Source organism: Triticum aestivum, chromosome 4A (assembly GCF_018294505.1).
Source record: "Triticum aestivum cultivar Chinese Spring chromosome 4A, IWGSC CS RefSeq v2.1, whole genome shotgun sequence".
Lineage (NCBI taxonomy): Eukaryota > Viridiplantae > Streptophyta > Magnoliopsida > Poales > Poaceae > Triticum > Triticum aestivum.
In genome coordinates this window covers 382,149,770-382,173,996 of record NC_057803.1, presented here as the reverse complement: position 1 = coordinate 382,173,996, position 24,227 = coordinate 382,149,770, and positions in this window count along the sequence as shown.

The window sequence follows — 24,227 nt, the reverse complement described above, 5'->3', positions numbered from 1 at the left end:
CGGGCCAGTGGAGCCGGGAGAACAACCACGGGGCGGCGATGCTGCAGTCCGATGGGACGACGCGGCGGCAGCCTGATGCTCGATCGGTGAGGGATGCGCTGTACTCAGAACAATCTTCATGGGATCCTGCGAAACTGCGCGCAGACGGATGATCAGACTGAAGGCGCAGGGAAGAAGATCGAGAAGACGCTGACATGGAAATAAGCCATTGTGTGCCCGGGCAGAAACACACGAGTGCATGGACTCGTGCAGGCAAGCACACCCTTCAGGGATGCAACACGTGCATCACCCAAGACCTGCGTGGACAGATGATCAATGTGTGTGGTCCAGCCATAGCATGGCTTGGATAGCGTGACTGGCTGGTCACACCGGCGCATGGGCCAGCAACCAACAACGCCCGCGCTCGGCGCTAGCAGTAGCCTAGAACCACGCTGTGCAGATCCACCCGCCATGGACGACGCGAGCAGCGGTGGGCCACACGGGGCGGAGTAGCAAGCCATCCTCTTCATGAACGATGAAGATGCCGATGGAGTCGACGCCAACGATGAAGTAGAGGCTGGTGTAGCTGCTGTCAGGTTCGAGTAGAGGCACGTTGTAGATGACAGACTGTGATGGCCTGGCTTATTAGGGGTGATAGACTACTCATATCAATAAGGAATTCCTTCTTTTCCGGGAGCCCATTCGGACAGAACTCCAAAGTTAAGCATGCTCAGCTTGGAGTAGTGTCAGGATGGGTGACCGACCGGGAAGTTGCTCCCGGGTGCGCACGAGTGAGGACAAAGTGCATAGAAAAGACTAGTATTGATCTGTGGGGCCAGTCTAGATCCCGCCAGGAGTAACGACCACCGGCGGGTGTGTCCGGGGTGTTACAAGTTGGTATCAGAGCCGACCCTCGCGGTTACACGGATGGTTGAGGACAGGTGCGCGGTCATGTTGTTCATGACGTTTGTGACCCGTCGTATCACACGGCATGGTACATGTACCGGACTGGATGCACAGACGTATGTGCCAAGAGGGAACATTCCTGTGGCCCGACGAGGACGTCGGTTCATCTGAGTGGGGGTGTATGTGATGGCCTGGCTTATTAGGGGTGATAGACTACTCATATTAATAAGGAATTCCTTCTTTTCCGGGATCCCATTCGGACAGAACTCCAAAGTTAAGCGTGCCCAGCTTGGAGTAGTGTCAGGATGGGTGACCGACCGGGAAGTTGCTCCCAGGGGCGCACGAGTGAGGACAAAGTGCACAGAAAAGACTAGTATTGATCTGTGGGGCCAGTCTAGATCCCACCAGGAGTAACGACCACCGGCGTGTTTGTCCGGGGCGTTACACAGACGGCAGCGGCGACGCAAACCGATCTATAGATCGGAGAACCAAAAAAGAACATCGATCAAATGATCGGCGAGAGAGAAAAATCCGATCTATAGATCGGAGAACCACAAAAGAACATCAATCAAATGATCGGCGAGAGAGAAAAATCCGGATCAATTGACTAGGAAGAAAACTCTCTAGGGCAGCCGATCAACACGATCGGAGGACGAACCCTAGGTACGGGCGACGCGGCTCCCGACGGCAGTCATGGAGGCAGACCGCCCTGGGGGCGGCGCGCGGGTGAGGAAGCAGTGACGGCCATGGAATAATGGTTCGTTTTATTGCTTGAGCCTCGTGGGCATATATATATAGGAGTACATGATCTACTTGGAGTACAAGGCAAGCCAACATATTTCCTAGTCTAACCTATGTTTCCTAATACAATCACGTTACTCAACAGAAGATCTGGGCTAATGAACATCCAATCTACAACTCCCAGTTTGTCGTGTTCTTCATCAAGGGTAATTGAAAGTTACTTTTACTTCCCTTGTTGATTCTGATGATTTCCTCAAAATCTTCAAAAGGTGTTTATTCTTCAACTTCCACACTTTAAACACCTCACACAAGCATATGTTCTTGATCTGTTTCTCTAAGCAATATTTTTCTTCAAGATTCCTCAATTGTGTGGATTTTTTAATCTATACAACACTGGAACCTAAGTCAAAGAACGCTTAGTGAAATTCCTCAAGACACCTCTGGTCAAATTCCTCAAACTTGTTCCTTTTGAGAAACTTCTGAGAACACATGTGGCCTCTCCAAATTCTTCGCACCTATACTCTGTTCACAAGTATTCATGTCCGCTGCTGAATCACTAGGTTCTCATCAACTTAACTCATTTGCAGCGTTCCTCAAAGATAGACTGCATACCTCTTCAGAGAACTCCGTTGTCCAAATTCCTCAGCTAAAGAAAATGGCTGATGGCAAGAAACCTTAGAAGGGAGGGGAGAAATTGGAGGTGAACACTGCTTTTGAAATCTCTGAAGACATCTATGCAGGGTACTGTGCACCTGCTGAAGACACGAAGAATGAGTGCAAAGTGCGCATTAAGAAGATTGAGAGGAGATGGGCCAGAGAATGGAGGGAATATCGCAATGTCACTCCCAAGTACATGAAGAAATTTGGTGTAGACCCTCCATGCCCAAGACCTCCATTGGAACCAGGCCAAGTTGCTGATCCCTCTAGCATTAGAAGAGGTGAGGATTTTCCCACCGAATGGGCCAAGCGACAAGCTAAACTGGCAAAAGTGGCCAAAGAGGCAGTGGGGAAATTCAACAAAGACACTTCTACTGCTACTGCTGCTGAGGCCTCTGCTAGCAAGCCCAAGAAGGCTATACCCAAGAAGCCTGCACACAAGCCCAGTGATTCTGCTTCAATGACCTCATAGCCCAGCTTTTCAAAGCCCTCACAGAAAATTCCTCAAGTAGCTCCAGTCCCCTCTGCTGCAAAATCTTTAGCTACTCCTCCAAAGTCCTCAACACCTATGAACCTCACCTCGTGCCAAAGGACCACTGGCATCTCAATTGCCTCAGGAGCCTCTACAAGTTCCTCAGCTCCTCTTCAGTCCTCAATAGGCCCCACTTTGCTGAACACTAAGGCCACTGCTGGATGAGGCACAAGACCAAGTCCTCACAAGAAGCAGGTCGTCTTCCATGTTCCGTCTAGTGAAGAAAAGGTTGATGATGAAGAATTAGAAGAAATCATCAGAGACAGATAGCAACGGGCCGCTAGAACCAAAGGCACCAATGTGCCTCTCCTGCTGGATCCCATGTTGATCCTTGAGTACATTGATCTCTGGCACACAAGGACCCCAACACTCCAATGCCTGATTTTAGCCTCACACCTGGCTAGAATCACATGTTGACAACCTTCATAGGTGATGAAAAATGGAAGTTTGAAAAGTCCAGGCAACTGAAGAAAGCTCAGTACAAGAAGGATAGTTTTCTGAAGAAGCACGTTGTCAAAATGACAACTGATAAACTTATGGCCATGCAAGCAGGGATCAAAGGACTCAGTGATGAATTTGACGCATACCGTGCAGATTGGCTAGGAGCAAGGTTAGATTCGTCAAGATGTCGAAAGGATTCACCTACAATGTTGCAGCCCCAGCGCAACAAGAAATTCCTCAAGCTGAAGCATCTTCTCAGCCCACTTAAGAGCATGCCAGCACCGCTGATGAAAATCAGGCTGCTGAAGAAAATGAAAGCACCAGGGCTGATGAAGATATTCCAGTTGCTGAAGAAACTTCTAGGGCAACCGCTAGTGTTGCGCCTAAGATCAAGCCAGGCTAGTTGAAGCATCTGCTGCTGCGCCTGAAGAAACTGAACAAGCCAGGGCAACTACATCAGTTGTGCCTGAGGAAACTGCACCAATTTCCTCTGCTCCTCCCACACCAACACCAAGTCCTTTCCTTCCTTCTGCATCAGAAGGGAATAAAACCAAGGCTGCAGAATGATCAGCTATGAAGAAAAGGAAAGCATATGCTTCCTCAGAGTCTTCTGCTCCCAAGAAGGTGAAGACTTTGACCAGCTCTTATGAAAATCCTACAGATGTTGTTCCTCTGTCAAGCATGCCATCAAAGGAGATTGTTCCTTTTTGTGAAGATTATGAAATTCCAAATGATTCAGATGAAGAAACTGAAGTGGACAATATCACTTCAATTCCATTAGTATCATCGCCCATGCCTCAGTTCACGGCTGAAGAGGCAGGCATTGAGGCAATTGATGAAGAAGATGAAGACGTGGATATTGGGTGCTCAACTCCTATTCTAAATGATGACAACTGGGAAAGTCATCACCCCAATTCATCACCGTTCACTCCTCTGCAACAAATTCCTCAGTCCTCGGTTCAGACCAAAGAAATTCCCACGGGCTCGAAAGAACCTCAAGCTTCTCTTCTTACCATCCCTGAAGAAGTTCCAGCCACTAGCGTTGATGTAGATGCTGCTGAAGAAATGGAGACCCATGCTACTACTAATGACATTGCAACTGAAATTCCTCAGCCTGTGGCTCCGGAGACTATGATTCCAGAGGCTGTGAAGTAATTAATGACACTCCTCAGCCCAAGCCAAAGAATCCCTTCTCCAAGAAACAGAAGTTCAAAGCTGATGAGTTATTCAATGAGCACATTTTCTTCACAGAATACAACCCCTATGACTCTGCTCGTCTTCGACGCAAGCGCTTCTGGACTGCAAGTCAGATGAATTTCTATCTTCACTACTATTTGATAAGGACATATCTTTGAGCATGAGCACATTCCTCATGTGGATATGGAGTCGCTGCCCTGCTTCACCCCAGTCCTCAGTGTTCTTCATGATGCTGGGCTGCTCAACTTCTGCACTGACATCTATGACTGCAATGAAGAGCCAATTCTTCAGTTCTATGCTATGTTGCACATCACTGGCCACGCTGAAGATGTGAATTCATGGGTACTGTACTGGATGGCTGAAAACACTCACTACCAAGCACCAACCTCTGAATTGCTTCATGCTGTCTCAGTCAGTCCTCCCCTTGAAGGTGCAAGGCTCATCTACCATGATGCTGAACTATCTGATCATTTCATGCAAGTGTTGATGAAGCCTCTAAAGCCTGGCCAAGCCCCAAGAACCAAATTCCTCGTGAAGGAATTGCTCTGTGTGCCAAGGACAATTTACAGGATATTGACTAAGACCCTCAGTCCAATCAAGGGCCATGACTCTAATGAAGAAGTGGTCATTGGCATCATGAAGAATCTGCTTTTCAACATCATACATGGTGTTCCTATCAACTACCATGATTCCTTCATGAGGACTATGGCCAATGTAGCTCTATCACCGTTTTAATTGAAGCTTTATGCTCCTTGGATCATGAGATTCATCAGATCAAGGTATTCAATCAACTATAAGGCTGATTGCAAAATCATGTCAGCTACTTTCCCCCAATTGAAGCCTTCAAACGATCTATTTCCTCATCTGATGAGAAGGCCAAGGGTGCTATTATGGATGAAGGCACTTGTCCATTGGATGGCCAGTTTCGCAAAGCTGCATCCTACTCCACCAATGATGACTCTGCCACACATGACACTATCGCAAATGCTTCAAAGGATTTTCCTCAAGACACTGCTCCAAGGGTGATGACTGATTGTGAACTTCTCCTCAGTCTTCATCAGAAGGTCGATCGCAACCACAAATGGGTCAAGCGACAGTTTGGTTCAATTCTTCAGAACATGACGATCACATAAAAATCTGTGAAGAAGAAACATTACTATCTACATGAAGTTTTTTATCACACCTGGGCTGTTCTGTCTCATCTCTATGATGAAGAAGATATTAAGCAGGTGGGCTTCAAGCAAGACTTTGACTAGTCTCCGCCACCTTCGAAGAAATTCAAGAAGGTCAAAGTCCCTCACTTGGTGGCCAACTCTTATTCTTCATCGCGCGAGACTGATGAAAATGAAGACTTGAACGACACTGCGGCAGGCCCTACTCCTCCATCAACTTTGTGATGATTTTCGTCAGGGGCGTTAGTCCTCATTTTTCATCCCTTTTGGTCATTCCATGACAAAGGGGGAGAAATTAGAGTTAGTCTTCAAGCGGGTCTATTTATGGGCAATTTTTTTGCTAAGTTACAACTCTCATTCTTCTGAAGTATTTTTTGGATCGAGTTGTAAACTTAAGTCCGATGGTGGTCTGATACTTTTGCTATGTTCTTGTGCATGCTATTTCCTCACATATGTTAATGAATGCATGTTGAATTACATCAGTCACCATATTTCATCATGCATTTCAAATTCTTCATATCATATGTTAAATGCATGTTTGAATTACAAGATATAGGGGGAGATCTCCATGATTCTACTCTTCAATGTGCATTGCTTCTCAAAAGCAAATTCCTCACATATGCACATCTTCAGGGGCAGTTCTTCTATATCTTGCAATCAAATTCCTCAATATCAGTATTTAAACTTCATATGTTTATCCTCATTGAAAACTTAACCTATATTGTCATCAATCACCAAAAAGGGGGAGATTGTAAGTGCATATAGTGCCCCTTAGTGATTTTGGTGTACAGAAGACTTATAGGTTAAGGGACTAATGCATTTGTGAGTGTACACAGGTCTATAAGTCTATGAGGAGTTTGATATTTACAAAGAAAGTCGACCCCTAAAAACTAATGTCTTCAGCTGAAGACTTTGGCTTTCTAAATACTTTGAAAGTGAAGAAATTGGTGTGATCCTGAGACTTGATATCCATGCAAGGATTATGAAGCTTCATATGACTCAAGAAAGAGAAAAATGAAACTAGGAAAACAAAAGTATTCACGTTTCGTAATCCTCGCATGAATATCAAGTCTTTAGGGTCACACCAATTTCTTCACTTTCAAAGTCTTCAGAAAGCCAAAGTCTTCAGTTGAAGACATTCATTTTTAGGGGTCGACTTTCTCTATAAATATCAAACTCCTCATTGACTTAGAGACCTGTGTACACTCAAAAACGCATTAGTACCTTAACCTATAAGTCTTCAATGCACCAAAATCACTAAGGGGCAATGGATGCACTTTCACAAAACATTGTGTCCCTAGTAAGCCTCTACTAGACTAGCTCGTTAATAAAATATGGTTAAGTTTCGTAATCATAGACATGTGTTGTCATTTGATGAATAGGATCACATCATTAGGAGAATGATGTGATGGACTAGACCCTTCAATTAGCTTAGCATATTGATCGTTCAGTTTTATTGCTATTACTTTCTTCATGCCGTATACATATTCCTTTGACTATGAGATTATGCAACTCCCGGACACCGGAGGAATACTTTATGTGATATGAAACGTCACAATGTAACTGGGTGATTATAAAGATGCTCCAGAGGTATCTTCGAAGGTGTTTGTTGGGTTGGCATAGACCGAGATTAGGATTTTTCACTCCGAGTATCGGAGAGGTAACTCTGGGCCCTCTCGGTAATGCACATCATAATAAGCGATGCAAGCAAAGTGACTAATGAGTTAGTTGCGGGATGATGTATTACAGAATGAGTAAAGAGACTTGATGGTAATGAGATTGAACTAGGTATGAAGATACCGATGATCGAATCTCGGGCAAGTAACATACCAATGACAAAGGGAATAACGTATGTTGTCATTACGGTTCGACCGATAAAGATCTTCGTAGAATATGTAGGAGCCAATATCAGCATCCAGGTTCCGCTATTGGTTATTGATCGGAGAGGTGTCTCGGTCATGTGTACATAGTTCCCGAACCCATAGGGTCCACACGCTTAACGTTCAATGACGATTTAGTATTATATGAGTTATGTGATTTAGTGACCGAATGTTATACGGAGTCCCGGATGAGATCACAGACATGATGAGGTGTCTCTAAATGGTCGGTAGGTAAAGATTGATATATAGGACGATAGTATTCGGACACCTGAAGTGTTCCAGAGTGTATCGGATATTTATCGGCGCATCGGAGGGGTTACCGGACACCCCGAGAGGTTAATGGGCCACATGGGCCAAAGCGGAAGGAGCACACCAGCCCAAAAGGGGCTGGTGCACCCCTCCTAGGCCGCCGGCCAAGTGGGAGAAGGAAAGGGGGGAGTCGGCCTCCCCCTTCCTTTCCTCTCCCCTCTCTTCCTTTTCCCTTCCAGCAAATATGGTAGGGGGCCGAATTGGGATAGGCCCCCAAGGATGTTCCCCTCCCCCCTCCCACCTATATATATGTGGGGAGGGGGCGCATAGAACACACATCAACAATTTTTAGCCATGTGCGGCGCCCCCTCCACAGTTTACGCCTCCGGTCATATCTTCATAGTGCTTAGGCGAAGCCCTGCGTGGATCACTTCACCATCACCATCACCACGCCGTCATGCTGACGGAACTCATCTTCTTGCTCGACACCTCTACTAGATCAAGAGGACGAGGGACGTCATCGAGCTGAACATGTGTAGAACTTGGAGGTGTCGTACGTTTGGTGCTTGATTGGTCGGATCTAGGAGAAGTTCGACTACATCAACCACATTGTCAAACGCTTCCGCTTTCGGTCTACGAGGGTACATGGACACACTCTCCCCCTCTTGTTTCTATGCATCTACTAGAGAGATATTGTGTGCGCGTAGGAATTTTTTTGAAATTGAATGCTACGTTTCCCAACACCTTCATGGGCGTGAGGTCCACAAGCACCCAGGCTGGCTCCACCTGGGTGCCTTGCATTGCGCCAGGCGCCGCTCCGGTGAGAGTCCTCTACCTCGGCCTTGCACTTCGGTGACGACACGCCATCGGTGGCCAGACCCTTTGAGCTAGTAGTGCAAGTGAGGTGGCCGCTTCAGCGACGATGAGGATGGCTCCTCCTTCTCGACGGCGAGGAGGGTCGGGCGCCACTACATGCATGGCTGGTGACGCGGAGTGGATGTGGCTCCTCCTTAACACGACGTCCATTTGGATGCTGTAAGTGCATCTAGTGCCACCCCTAGTTGGTTTTGGAGTATTGGCAACAAACGTGGTTGAGGGAATAATGTGTTTGTGAGATTCACAGAAGAACACAGGTAGAAGTCCCTATTGATTCAGTTTATCCGTCGGATAGGACCCCTAAAAATGTATGAAGGCATTGAAGGCAATGGTGGCCCGTGAAGACATTCATGTTGAAGATAATGACGTGTGAAGACATTCACTTGAAGACAATGGAGTGCGAAGGCATAGTTTGTTTTGTAGGAACCACCGAACTATCAAGTGGTGTCCAAGTGAACATAGTCAAAAAACTGACATGATGCTCAACCAAATCCCATGACTTCGAGTGAATACAATGTGAGAAAACCTTATCCAGAGTTGGATGAGTCAGCTTTAATTTAGACCAAGCAAAGATGTCATGTGTGTCTGAAATCCGACCATTGGACACGTGTCGGTTCCTTAGTGACCTAGGGTCATTTCAGACATATCATGTCGGGTTGCCTCCTGGCTATAAATAGCACATCCCCTACAGCATAAATTGGTGGCTGCTCAGAGTTAGTGCATGGCTTTTGTCGTTTGAGAGCAACACACTTGTGAAGCCGTTAAGAGAGAATCCTTGTGAGGACAAAGCCCAAAACACCCATAGCCTAAAGAGTGTTTCGCATCACTTAAGTCTTCCTATGCACGTGATCTGAAGACTTATTACACTTGAAGACTATGATCTTCTAGTCGGTTACGCGTCGCGTTCTCAGGATCCAAGAGTCATCGTGGATGGCCGGTAACGAAGTCTGTGAAGGTTTGGAAGTCTACCTTGAAAACTTACCAGAGTGATTGGGCGAGGACTAAGTGACCTTAGCTCAAGGGGAATAGGTGAAGACATGGTCTTTTGAGTTCAATCTCAGCATCCCTAACCAGACGTACAATTGTCACAAAAACTAAAACTGGTCTACCAAATCCTTGTCTTCTTCAAGTAACTGATTCTATAACTTCACCTTTTACTTATTGTTTAGTTTTGTGAAGTCATTGCTTGCTTGCTATGTTTGACTTCACTATGTAAAGACATTCTTTACGTTTGCATATTTGGTATCACAGCCTTGGTTAGCACTTGCATTAGGACAAGATAGAGTGATGCATCATGTTTAAATTTTTCTTAAACTTGAAATGGGGATCAACAAACCCTAGCACCCCCTCGAATTTACCAGGTTCAACTAAAACAATTTCAATGAACCCAAAATGCCCGTCATAAAAGTTCATCGTTTTTGAATTGGTCTAGAACCTTTACCAAAATGGTGCACATTTCTCTAGGACATTCTGGATTTTCAAATTAAATCATAAAGTATTTGCATTTGGGAATTTAAATGCTATAAATATTTTTAAATGCCCAAATAATCTTGAAAACACGTGAGGGCTGTTGGAAACAATTTCAGAAGTGCCGACAATTATTTTCATGATTTTATAAAGTGGCTTAGTATTTTTTACTAACCAGAAACAAATAACAGAAAAAGAAAAAGAAAAACAGAAATAGAAGAGAGAGAGAGAGAGAGAGAGAGAGAGAGAGAGAGAACTTACCTGCGGCCCACCTGGGCCAGCCGACCAGCGCCATCCTTGAGGGAGTCCTGGACTAAGGGGTCCTCGGGCGTCCGGCCTGTTGGCCATGGGCCGGACAGATGGGCTGTGAAGATACGAAGACCGAAGACTGCACCTGTGTCCGGATAGGACTCACCTTGGTGTGTAAGGCAAGCTTGACGATCAAATATTTAGATTCCTTTCTTTGTAACCGACCATGTGTAACCCTAGATCCTCTCGGTGTCTATATAAACCGGAGGACTTAGTTCGGAGAGGAGGATATTCATTACCATAGCCATACAAGCTAGACCTCTAGCGTTTAGCCATTATGATCGCATGGTAGATCCACTCATGTAATACTTGTATTCATCAAGATCAATCAGGTAGGACGTAGGGTATTACCTCCATAAGAGGGCCCGAACCTTGGTAAACATCGTGTCCCCTGTCTCCTGTTACCATCGACCTTAGACGCATAGTTCGGGACCCCCAACCCGAGATCTGCCGGTTTTGACACCGACATTGGTGCTTTTATTGAGAGTTCCACTGTGTCGTCCTCAAAAGGTTCAATGGCCCCTTCAATCGTCAACAATGACGTTGTCCAAGGAGAAACCTTCCCCCCGGACATATTTTCGTCTTTGGCGCCTTCGCACCGTGGGCCAACTTGTTTGGCCATATGGAGCAGATCGATAGCTACACCCCCGACCATCATGTCAGATTTGGGAACTTGAACTACGTCGCGGACATCCGTGGAGATTTGATCTTCGCTGGATTCTAGACCACGGCGATCGCTCCTGGTCACCTCGATGAACATGACCTAAATCTGTCATCTGACCACATTCAGGAGATAGCTCCTGTAACTGCTCTGGCCTAAGATCCGGAGCATACAACACCATCTAAGGACTGGAGGTTCAACCCCACCACAGAGGCCATAGATTCCCCGGCGTTGGAGCCGCACATGGACTTAAACTCACACAATATTTGTGTCACCGGAACCCCGGACTCATCTGTGGGTGTAAGTTCCGAACCATGTGAGTCCACGGATGCCTAACTTGATCTTTCATCGATCTTCGAGTCAACGCCGTAGACATCTTCCAGCACTCACCCTTGGGCGATGTGCTAAGATCATTAAAGAACCTGTCCTTGGCGGGGGACTCAAAGCCGAACTATATCCGGTTCGAACCAGAAGCTGATGACAGGGAATTTCGCTCCCCACCGCCACCCACTTTATAGCGACTATCGGAGACTTAACTAACATGCTCGATTACGGCTCCGATGACATCGACGGTATGGACGACGATGCTGGAGAAAAAGAGGCCCAGGACCCACCATTCACCGTACGTTCGACGGCCACTTCCTCGTATGATGTGTACATGACAAAGAAAATCCAGTTGTGAATAAACCTCCTGAGAACAGCAATAATGCCCGCGTCCTCGGCGTCGCTCTAAGTCACGTTGTTCAAAGGACAGCTATACCGGCACCGGAGAAGACAATACTCCGGACAATGCCGAAAAAATGAAGACCTTGCTGAGGTAACATACGAATAGGAGGAGCAAGAAAACGGGCAAGCCAGCCCCGACGAACAGGCCAGGCCCAACAACTCGGAGGACGGTAGTTATCATCGACTCTCCGAGGATGAGGAAAGCCTCAGCAACGAAGATTTCATCGTGCTTGAGGAACCTCTCGAGCAGGAGCGCTTCAAGCGCCAGCTAATAGCCACCGTAAGGTGCCTGAAAAAGAAGAAGCAGCAGCTTCAAGCTGACCAAGATCTGCTCGTCGACAGGTGGACTGACGTTCTGGCAGCCAAAGAATATGGCCTCAGATGCCCAGCCAAGAGTTACCCAAAACGAAGATTTCTACCTCAATTCAACGAAGAGGCGCCAGCGCCCATACTTCCCTCACGTAATGCGGCCGACCGAAAACTACGCGGCCGGGACAGTGCGGCGGACCAACCACCACGTGATCAGGATAGAGCGGCAACTCAAGCCGAACAGCAGCCCACCCCGCCGCCACGAAAAAATAGAGACAAAACAGTTCGGGTCATACACACGACCTCCGACAGACCCTGGATAGTAGAGCAGGATATACTAGATTGATTTATGGATCACGAGGACGTTCCTCAACACATGATGATGGCTACCTATTCGGACGTGACAAACCTAGTCACACCCGAGCCGACAACCGCAAACGAACTCCATCGGAGCTACGTCGCGATGCGGCCCGATATAGAGCCACCACACACCCTCTTTGCTTCACCGATGAAGTAATGGATCAGGAATTCCCCGAAGGGTTCAAACCTATTAACATTGAATCATACGATGGAACAACCGACCCCATGGTATGGATCGAGGATTTTATTCAACATATCCACATGGCCCGCGGAGATGAACTACACGCTATCAAATACCTCCCACTAAAGCTCAAAGGACCAGCTCGGCACTGGTTAAATAGCCTGCCTGAAAACTCTATCGGCAGCTGGGAGGACTTGGAAGAAGCCTTCCTTGACAACTTCCAAGGTACATATGTCCCGCCACCAGACGCTGATGACTTAAGACACATAGTCCAATAACCTGGAGAGTCAACCCGAATATTTTGGACTAGGTTCCTAACCAAAAAGAACCAGATCGTCGACTGTCCTTATGCCGAAGCTCTAGCGGCCTTTAAACATAGTATCCACGACGAATGGCTCACCCCCCACCTCGGCCAAGAAAAGCCGAAATCCATGGCAGCCCTCACGGCACTTATGACCTGCTTTTGTGTGGGTGAGGATAGCTGGATGGCTCGTAGGAAAAATACGGTCAGCGGCGTAGGCCCCTCTGAGGCCGAAAACAGCAACGGCAAGCTCCAACATAACAGACACAAACGCCGAAGCAATGGTAATAGTACCAACGACACTACAGTCAACGCCAGATTCAGCGGCTCCAAGTCCAGCCAGCGGAAGAAACCGTACAAGAGAAACAATCAGGGACCATCCAGCCTAGACCGTATAATCGACCGTCCGTGCCAAATCCATTGCACCCCAGACAAAACCAGCGAACCATACCAACAGAGATTGCTGGGTTTTTAAGCAAGCATGGAAGTTAAATGCCGAGAACAAGGAAAAGGGATGCAGAGCGAGGACGATGATGAGGATCCCCTGCAGCCAAACACAAGGGACAGAAGAAGTTTCCCCCTCAGGTCAAAACGGTGAACATGATATATGCTACACACATCCCCACGAGGGAGCGCAAGCACGCACTCAGGGATGTCTACATGATAGAGCCAGTCGCTGCAAAATTTAATCCATGGTCATCATGCCGATCACTTTTGATCACTGGGATCATCCGACTAGTATCCATCATGGCGGTTCAGCCACACTGGTCCTGGACCCAATAATTGATGGGTTCCACCTGACGCGAGTCATGATGGACAGTGGCCGCAGCCTCAGCTTGCTCTATCAGGATACAGTGCGCAAAATGGGCATTCGTCCATCACGAATCAAACCCACAAAGACTACCTTCAAAGGAGTCATACAAGGTGTAGATGCCCATTGTACGGGCTCAATCACGCTCGAGGTTGTCTTCGGATCCCCGGACAATTTCCGAAGCAAGGAGTTAATCTTCGACATAGTCCCCTTTTGCAGCGGCTATCATGCACTTCTCGGACGGACCGCATTCGCCCGATTAAACGCAGTGCCACACTATGCTTATCTCAAGCTCAAGATGCCGAGTCCACGTGGTGTCATAACAGTCAATGGAAATACGGAACACTCCCTCCATATCGAAGAGCACACAGTTGCCTTAGCGGCAGAAGTACAGAGCGGCCTTCTCAAGCAGAACCTTAACTCGGCCGCCGAGCCCTCGGACACCGTCAAGAGGGTCCGAACTACCCTGCAGCAGGACTGCTCGGCTCGTCAGGAGCTAGACTAGCAATTCGGCCTCCATCTCAGTCTTGGTCAAGTAGTGGCATTCGCACCACGCGTACATAACTACGCACTCAAAATTCCATGGGCATCGACAGAGGCATAGCTAGTTTATGATCCGCAATTCGGCTAGACCACCCCGGACACTCATACTTTCACTATTCTCCTTTTTACTTTTATTTTTCCTTTTTATAGGCCTTTTCTGGCGGCTAGACCATCGACTCTTTTCGAAGGATAAAAACACCAAGACAACAAGAAGCATGGACGTACTGGAAAACTCTTAGGTGGTCTCTTTAATGATCCCTTTACCTATCTTCAGGACCCATACACGGTTCTCTCGTGGTGAAGGCATAGTAAATAGCCTTTCTGCTTATTGCACTATCTGTATAAATGCGCTTTAACGCACCAATGAAATTATAATAGAAACAGTTTGTGGCCCAAATTTTCATGGCTCTAGCTTACCACTGGTTCTTCTTTTTCTTTATTTTTGTCTTTTCCATTCGGGTAATTCTATCAGGTAACGCCTGCACACCCGGGTGCGTTTCAATTTGTTAGGGGCTTCATAGCACCCCACACTACGGCAAGAAAAGTCCGAACACTTTTCATAAGTATAGTTCGGCACCCCGAATTTAGCATTAAATGCATTGGCTCCGGATCATGTCTTTGGTCAATAGTTGGGTTGCCTGGCTCCTGTGCTTGCTACCTTACATTCCGCTATATCGGCTAAGGCAGTAAATGGAGAACTACTATGATTGTGCCTTGGTTTATCTAAAGGAGCACCTCAGTAGAGAAAGCCTAAAACAGACTGTCATGATGCGGGAAGAGCCGGTAAGCTGTTCGGAGGTTGCAAATCATTGGAGATTTCTTCCACATTACGCGAAGGATCATAACTTCCTGATCAGACGCTTATAGCACTCTAGTTCGGATACTAGGGGCTGCATCCATGTTTTTATTGTTGAACTCCTATGGCTAAGTGAGGGCGTTAATGCCGCATAGTCTGGTTGCCTGGTTCGTTACGCTAGAAAACTCCTTCAAGGACCATATAATTGGATCAAGACTGTTTAGATACCATCCCAAACACCCCTGTATTACCTACGTGGGGGCCGAAGCCGACGACTGGCCAACCCTCAGATTTCATAGAACACGGCCATGCAGGAGGTAAAATTTAAAAACATAACAATCATTATATTACAAACCCACTTTGTTTAATCATACAACTTAGAAGGAACTTGAATACATTCATTCAAACATCGTGTCTTTTGCACAATGATCTGCAACAATGCGGGACCCCTCTAAGACATCGCCAAAGTATCGCTCGGGTGTGCAGTGCTCCTTGCCCTACGGCATCCCCTTGGTCAGCTCGACGGCGTCCATCTTCACCCACCACATCTTGCCGCGGGCAAAGGCCATGCGCGCACCTTCAATGCAGGCCAATCGCTTGACGACGTCCAGCCAAGGACAAGCGTTCACCAGCCACTTCACGAGTCCGAAGCAGCTTCCAGGCATAGCTTTGACTGGCCATAGCCGGATTACCAAATCCTTCATGGCCAGTTCGGCCACCCTATGCAGCTCCACCAGCTGTTTTAGCTGATCGGTGAAGGACACAGGATGCTCTGGCGCAAGATACTTCGAGCAGAACAATTTCTCCGCGGAGCTCCCTTCTTCAGCTCAAAAGAACTCCGCAGCGTCAGGCACACTACGCGGCAGATCTACGAAGGCCCCTAGAGAACTCTGAATCCGGGTTAGTAAGAAATACTTCTTCTTTATATATTTTCTTTGCATGCTAAACGCCCTACCCGCCACGATCTTCATGGCCTCTTGGATTTCCTGGAGGGCACCTTGGGCTTGAACCCGGGCCGCTTCCGCAGTTTGACGGGCCTTGGAGAGTTCGGTCTCTCGAGCCGAAACATCGCCCTCCAGGGTCTTGTACTTCTTCACTGCATCCTGGAGCTCTTGCTGGACCTCTTTCAGGCGGGCCTTCAGCTTCTTGCGAGCGGCCTGCTCTTTGACGACTCTCTCCTCAGCCTCGGCCAGGGCCGTTTTCAGGGCCTCGACCTTGGTCGTCGCCCCTACACATATAATGACACTACAGTCAGTATACGTCATTTACTCTTTCCGAATATATAACGAGCCATTGCATACCTTGTTGGTCTTCCAGCTGCTTCCTCGCCTGGCCAAGCTCCTCTTCGGCCCGCTCCAGTTTCTGCTTTAGTCCGGAGACTTCGGCAGTATGAGAAGTCACGGCCAGCAGTGACGCCTGCTTATTCACATCAGACACACTTGGTTAGTTTCCTGCGAAATTTAATTGATCCTATGTCGAGCTTGTCTTTCCAAACAACGGATAGTGTCTCAGGGGCTACTGTTTATGTGCAGATTTTCTCGGTTAAACGCCCCTTACCTCAAAACCTGTCAGCAAACCGCTGCAGGCTTCGGTCAGTCCGCTCTTGACGGACTCAACCTTCTCAATCACCATACCCATAAGGATACAGTGTTCTTCCACAATGGAAGCGCCTCGTAGCGCTTCCAACAGATTATCCGGCGCCTCTGGTTGGACAGAGTTCGTCGGTGGGCCGTGTGCGCCTCCTTCTCTTGATGGAGGCTTCTTGTCGGACTACGGGGCCATATGGGTCTCTGGATCCATGCCCAGAGGGGGGCCGAATCGAGTACGGCCCCCATCGTCAATCTCCATGGGGGTTGTTCCCCCATGTGTCCGGCGGCCGAGGCATCGCCCTCCGGCGCCGCCTTGATGGCCTCCTGAACCTTTCCCTGGCGTGGGAAGGTCCTTCGGGACATCACCTCGATGTCTCCCTGGGCCTCAGGAGAGTAAGCGGCCGACGGTGTCTCGCTGGCCATCTCCTTTGAGTCCAACGAGCCTCTTGATGAGGATCGCTGGGAGCTGTCATGGGCCGGACTGCAATAGCATAATTAATCATGTCAATACGACAAAAAGGAGAGGTTAGATTTATGGGCATGTACGAGTCTTAGCACTTACGATGCTACCCGAGGCTTAGTGTAGGGGCGTGGCTCCGGAGTGCTGTCGACGTCCCATGCGGAGATGCCCGCGAGCAGGCCTTTCCCCTTCTTGGGCGCCTTCGCCTCCAGAATTGTGGAGGCCGCCCTCTTCTTCCTCCCTCCATCAGAGGGAGAGTCACTCTCCTCCTCCTCATCGTCGTCGTCTTCGGTGACGGTGGAACGGGTCTTGTCTTAGGACATCGCGTCCAAAGCACCCTTGCGGGGGGACCACTCCGGACCCCCTTGGCCTTCCCCATGGCCTTCTTCGCCGGCGCCGTATAGGGCGCCGACACTAGCATCTTCGCTAAACGAAGAATGACTGGTTCTTTAGGCAGCGGAGCCGGACACCGGATCTGCTTTGCCCTCTCCATCCAGTCTTGAAGAAGCAATGATAATAATAGCTTACATATCATCCTTGAAACAAGCAAGTAGGGGATGCGTTAAAAATAACATACCTCATTGGCGAGGTGACTGATGTCGTGCCCGCGGTCCGAATCCGTGGCCGGCGGTATCTCGTTGCCCTTGAAGAGCAACTTCCAGGCGTCTTCATGAGAAGTTTCGAAGAGCCTCTTCAAGGTATGGTGCTTCTTCGGATTAAACTCCCATAGGGCGGCTTCAGCTTTGGCAGGAGAGAATCCGGCGGACTAGCATCACCTGGATTATATCGACAAGCTTGATATCCTTGTCCATCATACTTTGAACGCGGGTCTGCAGCGCTATCAGCTCATCTGGCGAACACCATTTCAGGGTCTTCTCGACCCAGGAGGTGAGCTGCATTGGAGCACTGGAGTTGAATTCGGCAGCAGCAGCCCAGTTGGTGCCGCAGGGTTCTGTAATGTAGAACCATTGTTTCTGCCATTCCTTCATAGCTCCACGAAAGTGCCTTTCGGCCAGGAGACATTGGACAGCTTACTCACCATGGCTCCTCCGCAATCCACGTGATGGCCATCCACCACCTTCGCATTCATGTTGAAGACTTTGAGCCACAACCTGAAGTGGGGTTGGATGCGGAGGAAGGCCTCACACACGACGATGAACGCCGAGATGTTGAGGAAGGAGTTCAGGGATAGATCATGGAAGTCTATCCCGTAATAGTACATCTGCCCACGGATGAAAGGGTGGAGTGGAAACCCTATCCCATGGAGGAAATGAGGGATGAATACCACCCTCTCGCTGGGCTTTGATGTAGGGATGACTTGTCCCTGCGCCGGAAGATGGTGGGCAATTTCCTTCGCCAAGTACCCGGCCGCCTGAATCTCAGTAATGTCCTTCTCCTTGACGGAGGAGACCATCCACTTGCCTTGGCCTCTAGATCCAGACATGGTTGAGTGCTAACTAGAGTGGGAAGAAGATGAGAACTTGGGTGCTGGAGCTCAAGAGTGGAAGGGCGGAGGAAGAGAGAAGGCGTGGGAGAAGAAGGGGGAATCCTTATCCCCTTATAAAGGCAGTGAATATCGAACGCCTCCCCACTCGCCTTAAACCTCTCCTATTACCAAGGGCTTTGTAATTAGGCACAATAGGGCTGCCCACGCCCGAATTGGTGAAAATCCCGCAATAAGGGGACATGATCTCTGCTTTGACAAGACGTGCCAATGGAAACCGCATCTCGAAACGCGGAGAGACGGACAAAAACGGTTCAATATAGTGACCAAACAGATGTGATGTCGTCTTGCAAAAAGTTGTTAGCAGATGGGACTCGTGGAACATTATATTCCCTCTGTGGTTGTGTGTGGTGCGTGTGTTATAGATCTGGACACATTCAATATGTCCGAAGACTATCTTGGAGTTTGGAAGAAGGAACTTGCCTTGCAATGCCGAAGACAGATCTATGCGCCGGATACCTTGTCATTGAAGCCAGGTCCAGGGGCTACTGAGGGAGTCCTAGACCAAGGGGTCCTTAGGCGTCCGGCCTGTTAGCCATTGGCCGGACTGATGGGCTGTCATGATACGAAGACCATAGACTGCACCTGTGTCCAGATAGGACTCACCTTGGCGTGGAAGGCAGGCTTGGCGATCAAATATGTAGATTCCTTTCTTTGTAACCGACCCTATGTAACCCTAGATCCTCTCTGTGTCTATATAAACCGGAGGACTTAGTCCGGAGAAGAGGATATTCATTACCATAGCCATACAAGCTAGAGCTCTAGGGTTTAGCCATTACAATCTCGTGGTAGATCCACTCTTGTAATACTCATATTCATCAAGATCAATCAAGCAGGACGTAGGGTATTACCTCCATAGAGAGGGCCCGAACCTGGGTAAACATGGTGTCCCCTGTCTCCTGTTACCATCGACCTTAGATGTACAGTTCGGGACCCCCTACCCAAGATCCACCGGTTTTGACACCGACAGTCCTCCTCCTGGCGCCAGTCGGCTGGGCGTGTGGCCGACGCGCTCGCACGCTCAGTGCGCCACACCACCAGCTCGCATGCCTGTGTCCCCGGGACAGCGCAACACCATGGTTCATCTTCTCGATGTCGTCTGGATCGAGCCGACGTCCTCACTTCCCCCCCTTCTCTCTCCCTCGCGTCTCGCCACCATGGCCGATCCATCCGCGAGCTCGCTGTTGTCGCCCGTGTAGCCAGCGCCTCCCCCTCGTCTCCCCGCAGTGTCTACGAGCATCGCCGCCGCCCGCTTTGTCGAGGTAGACGAGCATCGAGAGCTTGCACGCCTCGACGCGCCTTCCCCAAGCTCATCCCCAACCGTTGTCGTCGGAGATCCCCCTCGCCGCCCCGACTGCATCAGCCCCTCCCTGAGCTCGCTATTCGCCTTGTCGCAATCACCGTGAGCTCCTGCTCCTTCTCGTCCTCTCTGTTTGCTCTGCCGAATGCCATAGCCGCCGCTCTGCGCTCGCCCGCACGTGCCCCCGCCTGTGCTCGCTGCTAACGAGTCCCCGACCATCCAATGGACTGGCCGTCGTACCCAGCTCCCTCCCCGCACCGCGTAGAGCATGTAAGTGCCCTGCATGAGCTGTCCCGCCCGCCGTAGCATCGACCCCAAGATCACCCGAGCTCCGGCAGCTGTCGTGGTCGATGCCGGCGACTACTCTGGCCGCTCTAGGTCAAGCCACCGCCACCACTCGATGCGGATGATCATCCGCATCACGTGGGTGCTCTGTCACGCCGAATATGCGATCCTATCTGAGAGGATCTCGAAGGACCCACCAAGGATAGAGCCGCATATTGAAACACTTTTGCAAGGTGGATATCATTACATCGTACCATTACATAATAGTTGGGGATACATACAAGGCATAAAAATGCCACATGAATACATCAAACATCATACATGATATTAACATTGGACTACAGATGAAACACAAATAGAAACTCAAACGATATCCACCCTGCTAGCCCAGGCTGTCGACGAGGAACCTATCCCTCAATCGAAGAAGAAGTAGAAGAAGAACTCCAAAACAACTAAACGTCGCTCTCACGTCATGATCATCCCTTACATGTACCTGCAACTGTTGTTGTAGCAATCTGTGAGCCACGAGGGCTCAGCACTCCCATTACCATGGATTTCAATACTAGCAAAGCTTAATGGGTATGGAATTGATAAGTGGTGAGGTTGCAGCAAGGGACTAAGCACTATATGGTGGCTAATTTATGAGTACAAGAGTAAGATGAGAAACTACGCAACTGGTTGCAAACTAGTAATGATCAATAAGTGATCCTGAACTACTTACGTTCAAACATAACCCCACCGTGTTCTCTTCTCGAACTCACTCTAAAAGAGACAGTCACGGTTACACACGCGGTTGGTGTATTTTAATTCGAATCTGGTGTCAGGTTCTCTACAACCGGATATTAAAAACTCGCATCTGCCACATAACCGCGGAAACGACTGTCGAAAGTTTAAACCCTGTAGGGGTGTCCCAACTTAGCCCATGACAAGCTCAGGATCCGCGGAGACAATCTTCCATCATGGGACATCCGATCAAACTCGGGATCCCGGTGCACAATACATTTCGACAATGGTAAAACAAAATCAGCAAGAGCTCCCGTCGTGCCGACACCCTGATAGTAGCCATGCATATCACGTCTCAGGCCACGACCGGATGAGCACAACATGCAGTAACAGAGACCCGAGTTGTCCCGGGGAAGCCGCACACAACTCTATTTTGGACCAACACTCATGAGGAGCATTGGCCCCCCCGGGGGGGGTTCATTAAGAATCCTCAGGTGCTAGCCGGTCCCTATGCAAGTTTTAGTTGTTTTTAGGCAAATGGAAAACCAATGTTGGGCCTTGCTGGAAGAGTTTTATTCAAAGCGAACTGTCAAGAGGGGCCCCATAAACCCTCATCGTGTTAGGGACACAAAATGAAGGAACATAACACCGGTATGACGGAAACTAGGGCGGCAAGACTGGAACAAAACACCAGGAAAAAGGCCGAGCCTTCCATCCTTTACCAATTATATAGATGCATTAATTAAATAAGAGATATTGTGACATCCCAAGATATCCATGTCCGAACATGGAACAACCTATAGCTAGCAACACTATAAGAGGGGTTGAGCAAAGTGGTTACATAGCCAAACAACGGTTTGCTAGGATGGTGGAAAAAGGTTAGAGGCTATCATGGCAATTGAGAGGCTTGATAAACAAGTGGTAGGTAGCGTGACAGAGTGAGAGCACCGACACAACTAGCATAGCAAAGAAAGTAGTGAGATCCAAGGTGATGATCATCTTGCCTTAAATCCCGCTAGGAAGAAGATCGAGTCCATGAAGAAGACGAACCCACGTAGTCGAACGAACCCTCACGATCGCAATGAAACACGAACTATCGAGAACAAGCACAACCAGAAAGAAGCAAACAACATGGTAAATAGACAACACATAACATGGCATGATGCTCATCCAAGTATGACATATGACAAGGCTGCATGATGCTACTCATGGCAAGATATGATGCATACAAGAACCACACATCAAAGAATGAGGCTGGAATCAACATACAACAATTCTAGAAACTCCCATATGCAAATTTCGAAATTGGTACTGATCTGAATAACACATTATGTTGAAGTTATTAAACATCAAGTTAAGGTGCACCAAGATGATCTACACGTCTTTCTGGTCAAGTTACATATAAGGTTCAATTAATTCGGAGCTACGGCCTAGAAGATATGAGCAAAACAAGTTAAACATGGCATTGATGCAAAAGAAAGAAAAACACAATCACAAACACTGCAAACCATGGATGCATCATGGCATGATGAAGCTACATGCAAAACCAAGCAAGTTTCATATAGAGCATGCTCAAAACGGAGCAACGGTTCAACACATACACTCAATAAAAGATATAACAACAATCTGCGAAAAACAGCAACTAGGCACTTTGCAATTACCAAAAAAACATGCTACAGGAACTATATGGGCACAACCATGACATCCACTTAAAGTACAGATTGCATTCTTCAAATAAAATCAAGGTCCAGGTTCATAGGCATCAGGATTAATCCATTAGGATCAATGCAAAAAGCAACTTTATAACACAGATTATGCCTTGGTGAAAAACATGGCATACATGTGAGCAGGAATGACATGTTGACATGTTGGAGGCATGAAACAATGATGCTATAGTGCAAGAACATAGCAACCAAAAGCACGAAACTGGAGTGCAGGTTATACATGGAAAAACATGATTACTAAGCATCTCCATATAACCTCTAGATCAATGGCATTCATCAAGACAAGTAAGCAAGTCATAACAGATTCTCAGGCTTAGTGAAAAACAGAGTAAGGCTGAAAACAGATTCATGATGCATACTTTGAGACAACAAAAGTAAATGCTATAGTAACATTTCATGGCATCAAAGGGCATGGAAAGCATGTACATGTCAAGTACTAGAAAACATGAACACTGAGCTACTGCTAGAAAACATTAGAACATGCTCAAAACATCATGGCAAGATTGCAAATGATAACAAATTCACATACTTGGTGGAATTTACTGGACATGGTAGAAACATCGACAAGTAGACATGTTTGCAAACTTGGTGAACTCAACATAAAGCATATAATGGCATGTGAATACAACCAACAGCAAGAAGGCATATTTGTACAGCTACTCATGGAAAGAACATGGTCATAGGATGCATAGAACACTAGCTATTCACATGGAAAAACTGAATATACTAATAACAGGTTGACAGAAATATTATTTAGCAATTTGAGAGCATGGTAATGACAAGCTACAACAGGCCATAACTGCAAACAAGGGAATGGATGGATAGAGCATAACATGATCTATGAAACATCCTTATTTAGCATCTCCAGATTATGCATGGATTCACTAGTAGCATCAAGCTAACATGGCAACATAATATACCAGGTTCAGACTTGGCAGAAATAATCAAATTACTGAAATCAGCAACAGCAAGTACCCTAATTTGCGTGCTTGTGCTAGTCACCACAAGGCACATAAAAATGCATGGATTGCACCACTTTAAATATGGCCTGAATATTGTCCTAAAACATGTGGATATGATGCTCAAAAGATAATCACACAAAATGCTATGAAAAGACAAAAAGGCAAGTTGCAGCAGTCTACAACAGGTTATATCATTTAGCACTTTTGCAATGATGATTAGGGCATGTAGATGAACTCAAACAAGCATGCAACAGAAACCATCATGTAGAGCACTCTGAGATGAACATTTCGACATATTATGCACGTGAAATGGAGCAACGAGCACGAAGTTATGGCAGTACAAACATGAGCACTTATGATGCGGATCTAGCACTTAGAAGAAATTAGACCTCGCGAAGAAGTCAACGTGGATCGAGCGAGGTGAATCCGGGTCGGGTCCGGCACGGATCTGGCGAGGAGGACCCGAGCGGTGTCGCCGATGAGGTCAGGACATCGACGGCGAGCGTGGGGCGGCGGAGGCGGCGCGGCTCCAGTGCGGTGGCGGCGCTAGGCGGCGGGGCCCGGCGGAGGCGGCGAGGCGCGGGTC